The 15942-nt window shown below is 36.6% G+C and overlaps 1 long non-coding RNA gene across 1 annotated transcript; it reads right to left on the bottom strand.

Annotated features, from left to right (window-relative positions):
* Positions 1–2921: 2921 nt before the first annotated feature.
* On the bottom strand, positions 2922–3741 carry LOC130053994 (uncharacterized). Its single transcript, XR_008802224.1, has 3 exons — positions 3622–3741; positions 3261–3382; positions 2922–3135 (listed from the first exon to the last, which is right to left on the bottom strand). It is a non-coding gene; the product is annotated as an uncharacterized LOC130053994 (long non-coding RNA).
* Between the last annotated feature and the right edge of the window lie 12201 nt (positions 3742–15942).

A 15942-nucleotide genomic window follows, 5' to 3' on the forward strand; every position in this document is an offset into this window, starting at 1 on the left:
TATTCCGTTCCATAATCATGGAAATTAATCAATATATGTACAGTGTAAGTTACAAAACAAAGTTATAAATGACTGAAGAATATATAGTTATTGAATATAAATCAATCGTCTGCATTCCGAGATCGATACACATGTAAACAAACATAGCGATGCACTGACAAGTTAACCCTCATCCACATATGTGTAGGGCTGTTTGTTATCCCCATTAAATAAATAAAGCATAGAAATATCTTGTACTGTGTATTCAAAACCGTTGATTTGATTCGTCAACATCAAACTTTATATTTGAAATAATTTTCAAAAAAGATCTAGTATATCCTATCATCTTACCTTTTTTGTCAGCAAAAAAACATGGAGCCCTAGTCCGTTTCGGAAACTGCCATGACGACACGAAGTGACCTAATTCGTAGTTGTATAGGTACATGTACATGTAAACGATCGGCTGTATATTTCTGAGCCATAGTAGAATAGAAATAAAGATCTTATTTTTGTGGATGATGCAGGGTAACCTCCGAGGTCGAGAAATGTTGCTTTGAAATATGAAAGCCGTTAGTTTGTCACTAGTATAAAAATAATGAAATTTTGACTCGGAGAAAGCCATTGGGCATGGCGTCCGTGTAATGTTTACATCGGAAGGTGATTGTACCGAGAAATTGAGGAACCGGTTCTGATGAGAATATCGTGAATAATAGTATTCCAATAAGGAATAAAAAAAGAAAAGCATAATAACAAACATCCATACATGTACCCTACACAAGCAATATGAAATTATAGTTTCATAGGATGAACTAAATCATAACAGTACGACTACATAGAAAAATACAAATAAGCTTCCAAGTGATAGAGACAGTTTTTTTGGTTTTTCAACATGTGGGAAGGGGGTATACAATTAAGTCAGGTTATGACAGGTTAATGAAAAATCATACAACCATATTTTTTCAATATTTGTATTTCATATTAGTGTAGTTATTAAATTAGGGCCCTAAATTAAATGTCATCCATACATGCAGGTGTTGCTGCACAAAACATGCCCTGAGCAGGTGTCCCCTTCTTGCTCTGATTTTCTGTCATTTGGGCTAAATCCGCACCACCCCCACACCACCACAGTACCAAGCGAGGGGATATAGACGCTATGCACAATCAAGAACCCTGTCTGACCTTCTTGAAAATCTACCTGTTATATGGGGCCATCCACCTTCCCTCTGAGCTACCTACCTTTTCCTGGACCCTCTAGGTTTTAGTCTGAATTTCTTCAGCTGCTGACCCCGTGTCTTAGTTTCGCATTTGCACCCATCTATATACTAGACATCATGGTGACACCTACATGTTGCATATCATTTTTTTCACTAAGTACTCAGCTACACTTGAAATGTATCCTAAAATTATTCTACACATTTTTACACATGTAATATCACTTCAAATATGGGGTATCTCCATTTTTTAAGAAACTTGACCGGGCCTATAGTGCGAAACTGTCCCCTGCTACCTTTAAAAATTCAGAGATCCCTTCTGATGGACTTCAACTCATATTTTTGAGAAATTTGACTTATTTCGAGTGAAACTACACCAACCCGTCACGTCGACTGCCCTAAATCTGTTCGCAATAAACTTTTTAAAAAACCCTACATATCTGTGTCTGATGTTGTCATTTTTGAGTGCTGAGAGTGTTCACGATAAGAGCCCTGTGCCTAACAAATTCTGTTACATGTAAATTGTATCTATGGTATAAGTGACCTAACATGTAGTGCTACATGCTGTACATGTAATCATGAGAACCTGTGTAGAAGAAGATGGACTACAGAAAGATGAAAGGACAGAACTGCTTTAAAAATCTAGAAAATTTCCAACTTCACTGCCTATATGTTTACATATTCTACATGTATGGACCTGAAATATGCTCTGATTAAGTGACTTACTCTCCAACAAAACTTTCAACCCATGTCATCTTCCAAAATTCTTTTCTAAGCCCTCCTGATGGTGAAAACAAAAGTAATATGCACAACAGCTAATGGTCAAAGGGAGGTAATTATCAAACAGACCAGAACTAGTGCTCTCACTCAAACTGATTAATATGCTTATCTGAAGGCCTGCCTCTATGAAATGTGTTTTGAAAAGGACAAGTAATGGACACTCTATCTACATTAAACACTTTCCTTATCTCTTGAACAATATTTATACAAGATACCTCCCTAACTCACAACTCTCAAAAATACAAGCATCTCCCCCATCTGCACAGTACTTGTAAGAAATTCAAGAATTAAACATGAGGACAACAAACGCCTATCGAAAAAACCGAGGCAGAAAACTAAGCTATTTCAAGCCAGGACATACCTATTTCCCTCAGCATTCCGACGCCCGAGCTGGTGCCCTCCGAGACGCTGATGCACCTGCTGGTTCGAGTACATGTGACCAAAACACAGAGTGGGACCGTCCAAGTCTTGATGAATACTGGGATGCTGTGTGCATGTCCACTGAAGATCTCATCCTCCCAACCAAACTGCGACCTGCCAAGCCTGTAAAATCATGTACATGGAATGACGAAGAGGAAATCAACAGCGAGGAAAACATCATTGCTAACGTACATTCCTTAGGCCTACTTCTACAGAATTCTACAGCTCACCAGTGTGCCAGACCTTCAATGACTCTATCAATTTCTAAGAGGCTAGGACTATGTGTGACAGGCAGAGCCACTTGCTTAAACTGCCATTTCCACTCACCAGACATACAGCTCTACACAACTGTCAAGAAGACACGAGGACCGGAATCAGGTGGCCTCAATGATGGACTGGTACTGGCCCTCACCAAGTCTAAGATGGGAGTGTCTGATGCACGATTCCTGATGTGTTGCCTCAACATAAATCCACCTGACAGCCGTGGTCTGCAGCGGAAACTCAATCAGATGTGTGACACAGTGGAGGAAATCAATGTAGCCTCGATGATCGACAATCAGCGGTATGTCCGACGTGTCAACCAACTTCTCGGTCGAGGAAACGAAGTCCACATCGAGACTGACACCTCTTACAACAACAGGCCGCAGGCAGGATTCGAGGCAGCAACCCAGAGTTTCTGTCCGGTGGTGGAAAACAACACCTCCCGAAAACTGGTTTTGGCCCTCCAAACTGCCAATAAGTTATGCTGCAAGAGGAATTGTGAAAATCATGAACAATGCAAAAAAAACTACAACTCTGAAGACACCATTGCTTCCAGTGAATCAAAATTGTTAAGAAAAAATTTGGACTTTATTCAAAATCACAACATACTTCAACCTCGTTCCATTACCAGTGATGCCAGTGCTCAGATCCAAAAGACCATAAGGGACTATTCTAGAGAGAATGAAGTACCAATTCAGCACTACCACTGCTTCATCCACAAGCTAAGAACCCTGCAAAAAAATGTACGACACATCCGACTTAGAACCATGTTACCCACTGGACAGGACAGAGATGCCTACATGCAGAGACTGGCCACCTGTATCCGAGCCCGGGTCCGATGCGAGCTCGTCAAGATTAGGAAACTGTGCCGGACCGACCAGTCTTTCCTGCGCCATGCCGATAATGCAGTCCTTAATGTTCTGCCATGTTTCTCAGGCCTACACGACAACTGTAAGAAAATGTCATTTACCTGCACAGCCCATCTCCCGGGCTACAGCACCAAGTTCCTTCCGTACGGAAAACATCTGGACCTTGACTATGCAGACATGGACAGTATTCAGTCTGTCATCTGTAAACAATTCCGGAGAGAAGGTCTGCCAACTGGCCACAACCAACAAGTGTGAGAATCTTCACCAGCGGGTCTTCACTTATGCTCCCAAGAACACAACTTGGGCCAGGAACTTTAACGCCATGTGTCACTCAGCAGTCCACTCAGCATCCCATGGGTCTGGCAGGAGTGTAGTCCTGTTGGCTAAGGAGGTGGGCCTGAAATGGAAATCCAGTGGACCATTTTACAAGAACATGTTCAAGAGAGACCAACAGAACAGGTATCACCGTGAGCGCAAACAAACCAACCAATACCGAGCATCTCGTTACCTGACGAGACGACGAAAAACCAACAAAAAACTCAGAGAACTGTCCCTGTACAACAATGCAGGACCCTCCACCTCCAACGAACTGAAAGAGACACTGTCTGTATACCCCATGACCAATGCATTGCCCCTCGGCGACACAAGACTTCCGCGAATTGTTTACTGACTGTGGTTCCATGGACAAATGTGATAACTTTATGCACTGTTTGTTATGGCATAAGTGTGATATGTGCATGTGTGTGTCAAAATTATCCAGGTTATTAATTTAGAAAATAAATCTGTGAACTGTAACCTTAATTTGTTTTCCTCTAAAACTTGGACGATAAATGCCATAGCCATCCTTGTTGACAGCACCTATCCATAAATGACAAAATGGTCTTAACTGTGTTTTTTGTGTGAAAATGTCTTTAAAATGACTCGTTTCTCTGTCTGTAAGTGCTATTTCATAAATGTGTGCCATGGTGCTGTGAATAAGTGTGATGGTTATGATATTCTGTATTGGAGACCTGTAATTGAGTAAAATCTGTTGATTACATGTACAACATGTAAATCTACATGTAATCTATATATAAAGTATAGAGGGTATATAAAGTACCTAAAATACCCTTATTTTAACCACTAAGCTGATTTACATGTGACCTTTTGTTACTATGAAACTTGACCAGATTCTGGTTTTCCTTACTATATGACTTAGCTTACCCCCTTGACTTAGTTGACAACTACTGTGACACTTATGAAATACATGTATTGAAAAAAAACATGGTATCCAATATGTGATACATTTAACTTCCTAAAAATCATAAATTGGCTGAATTCTAGGGGTTTGAAAAAAATATCATTTTCTTAAAGGTGGCAGAGGACAGTTTTTTTGGTTTTTCAACATGTGGGAAGGGGGTATACAATTAAGTCAGGTTATGACAGGTTAATGAAAAATCATACAACCATGTTTTCTCAATATTTGTATTTCAGATTAGTGTAGTTATTAAATTAGGGCCCTAAATTAAATGTCATCCATACATGCAGGTGTTGCTGCACAAAACATGCCCTGAGCAGGTGTCCCCTTCTTGCTCTGATTTTCTGTCATTTGGGCTAAATCCGCACCACCCCCACACCACCACAGTACCAAGCGAGGGGATATAGACGCTATGCACAATCAAGAACCCTGTCTGACCTTCTTGAAAATCTACCTGTTATATGGGGCCATCCACCTTCCCTCTGAGCTACCTACCTTTTCCTGGACCCTCTAGGTTTTAGTCTGAATTTCTTCAGCTGCTGACCACGTGTCTTAGTTTCGCATTTGCACCCATCTATATACTAGGCATCATGGTGACACCTACATGTTGCATATCATTTTTTTCACTAAGTACTCAGCTACACTTGAAATGTATCCTAAAATTATTCTACACATTTTTACACATGTAATATCACTTCAAATATGGGGTATCTCCATTTTTTAAGAAACTTGACCGGGCCTATAGTTTTGTGAATAGTTGCACTCTTTTACGAGTGAGAGCTTCATTTACACATGTTTTGTAGGAATTATATGAATTGTGATGAAAGGATTTCAATTTTTTGTTGACGAGCGTTTGGACCCCATCTCTGTATTTGACAAGGATGTCTCATGGCGGATGGCTAGGTGTGGGAGTTGGTCCCAGTTGATGGACATTAATAGTAGTTGACTTCAAGGATACGCCAGTAGACCCAAAAACCAATTTGTTGATCATTTTCAGGATTTTCTTGTCTAAATCTTTCAAAGTTATTTGTTCTGGTATTCTTCTGAATTTTAGGATTTTAAGAATTGAGTCTTCATGGAATATTGTTCCAGTTAGTCTATTCTCTCGCATAGACCAAGGAAGTTATCCTGCAACTTCCATGAAAACGCGATTATTATTTCTTAAATATAATATATGTTACTTTAAATTATATATTACTTAGAATACTCAAAACTCTGTTTTTTTTATATCCATGAGTTACACAACACGTTTCTAAGAACGAAACATAAATATGGCCAATACTCCACGCCGTAATTTTAGAAACGGGACTAGCGAACACGTCCATGTAAAAATTAAACCAGTATGTAAACAAACAATTTAAGCACAACAAATATATAGCAGTAAATGGAAGCTTTGGGAACGTTTAAACAAAGAAAATACGTTTACAATCATTAAATAAAACTCACTTCAGAAAAGCAGAACAAAGGCAATAAGTTACAGCATACTTCAGAAAAGCAGAACAAAGGCAAAAGTTACAGCATACTTGCTGTGAAAAACTATTATGTTAGCTGGTAAAATGTAAGCACTTTAATAGCAGTAGGAAGTACAGAGAATACGTATGTGTCTTTCTCAATGTATTTGAATGTGACAATGGATAACGTTCAAAATCGTCCACTATGGTGTTTTGTAGCATTACGCAGATTTATCCCTCTTGGCTTTAAATGGCGAATTCAGATGGCTTCCATTTACATAACGTCGATGATTAATTATAATCCAGATGCGGAACCACTTGATAATGATGGATATTATCGATCTACATCCTAAGATATATGTCCTAAGTTGATCTCAGGATATTCCTAACTCTTTTTAAGTTATATCGTAGGAACCATCTTAGGACATACCCTTTTTCGTCACGTAGACTGGTTGCGTATGAATATATTAGAATACAGAATCGAATTTTATACCATATGGTTTGTCATTTTTCATCGGTGAACTTGGGAAGGGAGCCCTATACTTGGAATTCTATACCTTTACTCTTTAATGGCAGATTCGAACCCAAGCGCTATAATTCCTTGTGTTGATGGTGGATTCCTCGTGGGCACAGGGGGCCCGTTTTCTACCTACCGGTGTTCATTTTAACTACGAATTTCTCCGATCAAGATAAAGGGCTCGCGGTAGGTGTGACTGGTTGACAGTGATGCTTACTCCTCCACGGCACCTGATCCAACCTCTGGTGTGTCCGTGGGTCCGTATTTGCCCTACTATGATTTCTTGTATTTTCTATAGGAGTTAAGAGTTATGAGGTTGATCACTGTTCGTTATTTTCACGGTTTTTTTCCTATTCAAACAAGAAATCATTGCACCATGATACTCCCATAATGTAGGTTTATATTTCTGTTTTGTTACCATTGCCACTACATGTATGGTACATTGCTATCCACATTATCTTGTTGGTGTCTGTTGGTGTCTGTTACATCTTCTAAATAATGCAGAGAAACGGGTTCCTCTACATTTGCTCGTTATTTATCCTTTCTTCGAATGTCGTCTGATATGCAAAAATAGAAACCCCAGTAACTATTGTTAATTAACAAAATCAATAATTTTCTCGTAAGTGCAGCTTAACTATGAGTATATCAATTATTTGCTCTTACAAAGTTAGCATGTTTTTAATTGATTTTAATTTATATATGGTGCAAGATTCTATGTCACAGTAGAGCACACGGACCATATCTACATCCACAATTTTGCCCAGAGAATGTAAGAAAGGCAATTCTTGTAATTTGCAGCTTGTTTTTGCTGTATATCATAAATGAAAAAAAATAAGAAAGAATACCATTGTGTGAATTTGTCATTTATTAGAATAATAAAAAACTAGCAACTAAAATTGCATATTGCATAATCTTACATAACAATGAATTGGCTGGGCGTACATAAAGGAATTGACTAAAAGCTACAAATTGACTAGAAAGAGCTTAAACTAGGCTGACTAGCTAAAAACACTAACTATAGCAAGAAATTGGTACACATTATACACAACTAAAACATGTAGTATGGGTTAGAATAAATTCATGTAACCAACAGAACATGCAATGACTACTAGATAATACATATTCAATCATATCACACACACACACACACACACACACACACACACACACACAATGAATAAATAAAAGTAACTTATTTACGTGTCAAAAAATTAGGTTTGGCATCTGATGTTCCCTACTGTAATTAAGAACCTGTGGCAGGAAATGTAACCCTGTGACACCTGAGGGAGCCCTCCAACCATTGTACAGGTACTTTAGTGAACATTTGGGGAGCCCTGCGGATAATGTAACCTAGTGTAGTGACCACATCTAGATTGGAAGTTGTTTTTTTTTTTTTTTTTTTAGACTTTTGATACCCTTCAATAATTTCCTTTCTATATAAACAAATTTAGAAACTAATCAGATTTCCATTACCTTTTTTTTTTTTGTTCTCGATGGCGATGGTGTGTAATGAAAGGTGAAGATAACGAACAGTGATCAATCTCATAACTCCTATAAGCAATACAAAATAGATAGTCGGGCAAACACGGACCCCTGGACACACCAGAGGTGGGATCAGGTGCCTACGAGGAGTAAGCATCCCCTGTTGACCGGTCACACCCGCCATGAGCCCTATATATGTTGTGAAAAAAAGTTATTGCTATATTTAAAGGAAAATAACTCCTGAATTCTAAATGCTAAAATACAAAGAAGGAAAACTCTGAATTCTAGAAGAATTTATAAAAGTCAGTTTCTTTCAACTTCACAAGAACATGAAATATCATGGACTGTGTTCTGCAGTTCCAAAGGTATGTTGGAATCCTGTTCCACAGCTGCATATCTTTTACAAATATATCGAAAAAGAAAAGCATCCTTAGCATCAGTTAATGTAAAATCTGATTTTACAAAATAGGGGTAAACCCACTGAGCAGTTCTTGCCATAATATTCTGTAACAAGCGATACAAATAGAGAAATCAACTTTTGAAATTATTTGTAATTATGTATGAAAACCACATTAAATTACAACCCCACCCCACCCCCACCAGTATACCAACTCTCTTTCAATAACATTAAAAATAAATCAAGGTCTATACTAATTGTATAATGAAAATGATAATGTGATACCATGTAACTGATTAACATTGTTAGCTTGGTTTGGTATGATGTTTATTTGAAATAGACTGACCGGCTATGTGGATTTACAGGTAGTTCTATAGATCGAGGGTTTTTCAATAAAGCAGTAACAGCCAAACAACAGGGGTTAAGGACTGACCAGGTGGCAGTTTACGAATTATAAAGAAGGCTCTCGCTAGTAAGCGGGACATTTTCCAAGTGTGAAAATTTGGAATATGTATTTTTTGATCAATACGAACTCAGTGGCAAGTAAGGAATGTTTACAAAAACAAAAATGTTTATAATTATGAATTTTACGCTCAACAAACGTACGTGGTAGTTTCCGCAATCTTTGTGTTTACAACCCCAGTTAAAAACTTGCATGTGAAACTCGCGATAAGATCTCTATTTCCAGTTTCGTTTAAATCACAACTTTCACTTTGTTATTGGAGTCGGAACAGTCATGCCATCTGACGGTAACTGTTGTCACTACCTAGTGACGACTGGAGGAGCCCAGTGGGCGATATAGACTAATGACGCCTGGGGAAGCCCGGAAGGCAATGTACATGTACCTTAGTGAAAGCGGGGAATGTAGACTAGTGACGCCTGGGGGAGCCCGGGAGGCCAAGTAACCCAGTGACGCCTGGGGAAGCTCGGAAGGCAATGCACATGTACCTTAGTGAAAGCGGGGAATGTAGACCAGTGACGCCTAGGGGAACCCGGCAGGCAATGCACATGTAAGCTATAGACACTAAAATATTTGATCATCCGAATGAAATAAAATTTCGATTGGTTAAATCAAGATTTCGTTCCAACTAAAAATTAATATTACTCGAACAAAAACTAATTCGTCCGAACGAAGAACTCCTTTGGTGGAACGATGAAATTCTTGGACCGAGAACAGAGTGTGCAAATTAGCAGTTCACACTTGAATGCAAATCTGTATGAGAAGGGGAGGATATATGTCCCAGATATTTAGTACATATTCCATAAAGTTCGAATAAAAAAAATCTATTATCTTAGTTCTACATGCAAACAAATATAGTACTTGTGGAATGAAAATCCATTGTGGGTAATAATTCTATTGATGATAACATAAACACGATAGATTTGAGTAGAGCGCTCAAGATTCTAACGCGAGCGAACGTGATACATGTATTGCATGTACATTTATGTTTGACAAACGAGATGTCTTGAGACAATAAGTCGATCGCTCGTCAATTTCTTTACCTGGTAAAAGTATTTGTTCATCCTAAATATATTACCGTAAAATATATAGAGTGGCTTCAGAAGTTCTTACATGTATTACAAGCCGGTTAAAAATTGAAAAATTCACAATGCTGAAAAATTAATTACAACTATTATCATTGTTGGAGAAATATATTCATTGACCTATCGCATTGTTACATGTAACTTCTGTTGTCGTTTATTTTCAAATTCGTCTCTGTTCTTTCTTTTTGATTTCGTCTTTAATTTCGAATATAAACTTGTATGTATGTAAAACTTATACGGTACCAATTTTGATGCACCAGATGCGCATTTCGACAAATAATGTCTCTTCAGTGATGCTCAACCGAAATGTTTGAAATCCGAAATAACTATGATATGTATACATAATGTACACTGTAATTGGTATATAGATATACATGTATCATTAGAAAAAGAAAGCGCAATGTTATTTAATGACTGCAAATACATGAGAAGAAAAAATCCTCTTCCTGTGGCCTTCAACTCGACATTTACATATATCAACGACGCTTTGTCTATCCACAATATCTATTTTCATTCATATGTCGATTCAATATATCCCAGTGAACTCGAGGTAAAAGACACCACAGAGTCTTCTATATCTGCTTCATGTTTGGAAATTTTATTGAACATAGGTGTTAACGGCAAACTAACAACTCAAATCTATAATAAATGGAATAAATTATGCTTCTCCATCATCAACTTCTCATTTGAAAAGTGACGATAACGAACAGTGACTAATCTCATAACTCCTATTAGCAATAAAAAAAAAATAGGGAGTTGGGCAAACACATACTTATGTAGCAGTATTCTATTATCAACTGCATCTTGTGTATATGTCTCTAAGTTGATTCGAAATGCGAGAGCATGTTCTGCGTATGACAATTTTTTTAAGTCGAGACAAGCAACTGAGAAGTAAGTTGGTATTACAGAGGTTTCAACAGTCTCGTATGAAGTCAGCATTTTGCAAATTCTGTGGTCGTTATAATGATTTTATTATCACTGTTCGTTATCTTCACCCTAGGTTAATTGCTATCTGACGTGTTTCGTACCAATTTTTAAGCGCTAAGTGCATGCGCTTATTAGGGAAAATCCAGATAACGGAAGTCGTCCGGTCAGAGTTATTTAGCCTGATATCACGGCATAACTAAGGTTTGATATTGTCCTGTCTCTGATACTGGGCGAACAACATGAAGAATAAAAGCTAGCACTACAAGTTCGGGTTCTTGATACCTTGCATGAAAAAGAAATATATTGCATTTTTTATGCAATGATATATGAATGAAAATAGATATTGTTGATAGACAAAGCGACGTTGATATATCTAAATGTCGAGTTGAAGGCCACCGGAAGAGAAGATATTACAGGTTTTTTTAAAACAAGAAAATGAAAGGCGAAAATAACGAACAGTGATAAGAAAATGTGAGAAAATGTAATACACACAGTCATATTGTATGTTTTACTGTATTATACCTGAGACATTATATGCTGTGTGTGCGTGTGTGTATTTCATTATTATTATTATTATTTTAATACGCCCTGAAACTGATGTTTATTCTTATCTAGCATATTTATGGTATCTTGTGTTTTCATGTTTTATATGTACAATGAGGATAGGTACAGCTTTTAATGTTTTATTTATTTTCTATGTATTATGTGTATAACATTCTGTTGTAAGGTATATTTGTATTGTAAAGCACCTTTCAGCGTACATAGTGTATGAAAAGGGTGCTATATTAATATGGTATTATTTATTATTTTATTATTCTTTTTTGAAATTGTGCATGTTAGTAAATCTGTGTACATATATGTTAGTCTCTTTCACTATGTCAGTTTTGAAGTTATAATTACATTTTTGTATATGTATTATCATTCATGTTTTTATGAAACTTATAGAAGATTGAAGTATGATATATGTACATAATAGCTGTGTTTTGTGTACCATGGAAAGTTATATGTTGAAGTTTACAGTATATGCTTTTGGATGTTGTTGGCATAGCCCCTTGCACTTGTAATATGAACTAAACATTTTCAGACAAATGAATTCTTTCCACTCTTGTTTAAAATCAACATTCTTTTTTTTTTTTTTTGCACATACAAAATGATTATCTCTTTTTAAAATACCTTCGTAGTTTACCAACCTGATTTTGAATTGAAATCAATATCATCATTGATTACAAAAAAATTAAGTCTGCTTTCATGTTTTAATTGCTACCGGTAATTATTCACAAAACTCTGTAGTATAAGTCATAAAGATGCATACTTGTGTACATTTAAATGATTTCTAGAAAAGCTGTAAAGTGTTTCAGATTCCTTCTTTATTATGTTGATGTGTTTTGACATGAATATTTGTGGCACTTGCTACATGGTATGTGTGAGTAATTTTTGCATTTTTCTTTCTGATTTTTGTTCTGTTGTTTTTTTTTTCTTCCCTTCCTTGCTTGACAAGTATCAAACTAGATTAATTTTAATTGTATTCTTTAAACAAATTCATGCACTAATAAACTAGAACACAGTAATTAGTTATCTTTTTTTTTAGATATGTAGTTGTGAATGATAGGCTTGGAAGTTTCCATTCATTTCTATTGCATTTGGTCAGCATCCGTCGTGCGTTCACAATTGAGCACCTTTACCTTCCGATAACTACCATTACAATTCTTTTCAAATTTTCAAACACTGCCAAAACTTTCACCAAATTTAAAAAATCTTCTCTCCAATCTCACATCTCTAAGAAAAAAAAGCAATTGCATAGTCATGTAGGGCAAATTTGTAAATTTCATGATCTTCAGGAAAGAGGATCTGACTGCAGGGTGGGACAAAACTTGGTAGATAGTTTTTATGTGTAAAATGTTTCAATAGCATCTTCTTTAATGTTGTTAATACCAAAATTAAGACTAAATAGATATTTAAAAGGAGCAGATAACCCTTTACCAAATCGTAAATTTGATGATCCAAGGGGTAGAGTTTTGGTTCCCGGGACAGGTTCGGCCAAAATTATTATATTCACTAAATTGTATTTTTGAACATCATACACAGTTTATATTTCAACATAGTTAATAGTTGTTAACATTGTTTCCCATCCATATCTGTAATTTCCGTATAGGAAATGAATAATTCAATTGTGTGAAAATAAAGAATAATGCATGGACTTCCTCTCCTGTTGTTTTTTTTATGAAGTCAGTTTAGCGCTTTTCAGTACTTTTAGTATTTTCATTTTACTATGGATTACCGTTTAGAGGGCTCACGGTGGGTGTGACCGGTCAACAGGGGATGTTTACTCCTTCTAAGCACCTGATCCCACCTCTGATGTGTCCAAGGGTAAGTATTTGCCTTACTTGTAATTTTGTATTCTTTATGGAATTTATGAGGTGGATCACTTTTCGTTATCTTCACTTTTCATCCAAAATAACAATTAGTAGATGTTGAAATTACATGTATATATACTGATCGAAAAAACTGTATTGTTGGAAATTTTGCTGAATATTACATTGTATCAATTCGCAGAATTAGTATTGCAATACAATATATTTTTGTTGAAAATGATTCATTCGAATACAACTTGTATTTTATAATGCTATTCTTAACAGGACAGGTATTCTACAGAATCCATGGATAATAAAACACGTTTGTAACACCTCATATTTGTCGATTCCTAATTCATGTGATTCATATATTAGTAGGTTATAGTCTATCAAAAGCAATTTTTCTATATTTTTGACTCTGCTGTCTTCGGATGTGGACGCTTTCGAGGAATGATGCTAAATGAAAGAACATGATTGGACGATTATAAACAGGTGAGCCACAGTGTACAGTTGCAAGAGATATTAATATTGTGTCAAACACCGTATCTCGTTTCACAACAGCGTCGTGCTGCTACCGGTATACGCATATCAAATCGGACCGTTCACATTCCACTACGGGGTGCAGAGATTAGGGCTTGGTGGTGGTAGTGTTAGGATGTGGGCAACGATATCCCATACAGATTGAACAGCTTTGGTTGATATACAATGGACGTGCCGACGGTATATTGATGACGTCATACAGTCACACGTGTTTCTAATAAGTGAGCATGTCAGCATGCCGGAGTCGTATTTCAACACGACAATGCAAGACCACATACCACTCGTCTGCCACGTCATATCTTGCAAAGACTCAGTATCACAGTTCCATCCATATCGTCAGATTTGAACCGCAATGAATTTGAATATGACGAATTGGATAGGCGCATCTGCCAAAGAAAACCACAGCTTCCGACTCTACAACAGCTGGTCCAAGATCTATAGTTAGAATGAAAAAACATTTCCTGGCAATTTTAGATACTTTTTTGCGCTCAAGGAAAGATGCTGCCAAGCTTACATTGTGCTCATTGGGGGCATACTACATGTCGATATCTTTAATGACCTTAAACTGTTCATAACTGTAAAATTCAGTAGTGGTTGTGACATTTTAATTGTTTACCTCATGTTTACAACATTTGTTTGGCATCAATTAATCAAAGTCTTAAGTACTTTTCATATATATTTACAGTAGGTTTCTTAACAAGTCGAAATATTAAAAAAAAAATACATCGATGGAAATTTAAAAAGATGCAATGATTGGGGATTAAAAACGAATGAATTTCTCAGCACTGAAATCAACTGCACTAGCAAACATTTCCACATTTAATCAAACTGGATAAATCTCTTAAAGTAGAGTTAAAAGTAGAAAATCACAATAAATAAGATATGGGAACACACTATCTTTCAACGCTTAAAAAGTCATTCAGAATTATTTTTTGAAAGAAGTGTTTTACAGTGCACGAAATATCAGACACTATACCCCAAAACAGTGAATAAATTACATGTATGAAAGGTGAACATAACGAACAGTGATCAATCTCATAACCCTTATAAGCAATAGAAAATAAAGAGTTGGGCAAACACGGACCCTAGACATACCAAAGATGGGATCAGGTGTCTAGGAGGAGTAAGCATCCCCTGTCGACCGGTCACATTCGCCGTGAGCCCTGTATCTTAATCAGATAAACGGAGTTATCCGTAGTCAAAATTAGTATGTCAAGAACGGCCTAACAATCGGCATGAAACAAGTCAGACAGCATTTGACCCAATGATAGGTTGTATTGGCAAACTGGATTGTTATAACGACCATAGAATTTGCGAAATGCTGACTTGTTTGTCAGTAGCCTGTCTCGATTTAAAAAAGATCATACGCAGAACAAGCTCTTGCATATCGAATTAGATATAAACACCATATGCAGGTGATAATAGAATATTGCTACATAAATATGGGAAGTTGACGATGGAGCTGAAATCATCCCGTTTATCATAAAGTTTATAAGTTATTAGTTTGTCGTCAATATCTACTTTCAATGAATATCTAAGTATGAAGCAGAAGTGGACGACTCTGTGGTGTCTTTTATTTCGAGTTCACGGGGATATATTGAATCGACATATCATTGAAAATTATTAATAATATAAGAAAATTATCATTGTTAATAAATAAAACGTCGTTGATATATCTAAATGTCGCATTGAAGGCCACAGCAAGAGATGTTTTCTTCTCACGTTTTTTGAAGTTTTTGAATGAAGTCTGCTTCATGAAAATATAAAAACAGGTCACCTAACAAAGGATCACAATTCGTGCCCATGGGAATTAAAATAGACTGTTGGCAGAGCTGATCATCAACAATTACGAAGATATTGTCAATGAGAAACTCCAGCATATTTTTAGTTTCAACTTCAAAGTACTTGTGCATGGAATAATAATGGTGTTTAATGCAACCAAAATCAGTACCATGGGGACAAATTATAAAACAGT

The sequence above is a fragment of the Ostrea edulis genome, chromosome 4, assembly GCF_947568905.1.
Source record: "Ostrea edulis chromosome 4, xbOstEdul1.1, whole genome shotgun sequence".
NCBI lineage: Eukaryota > Metazoa > Mollusca > Bivalvia > Ostreida > Ostreidae > Ostrea > Ostrea edulis.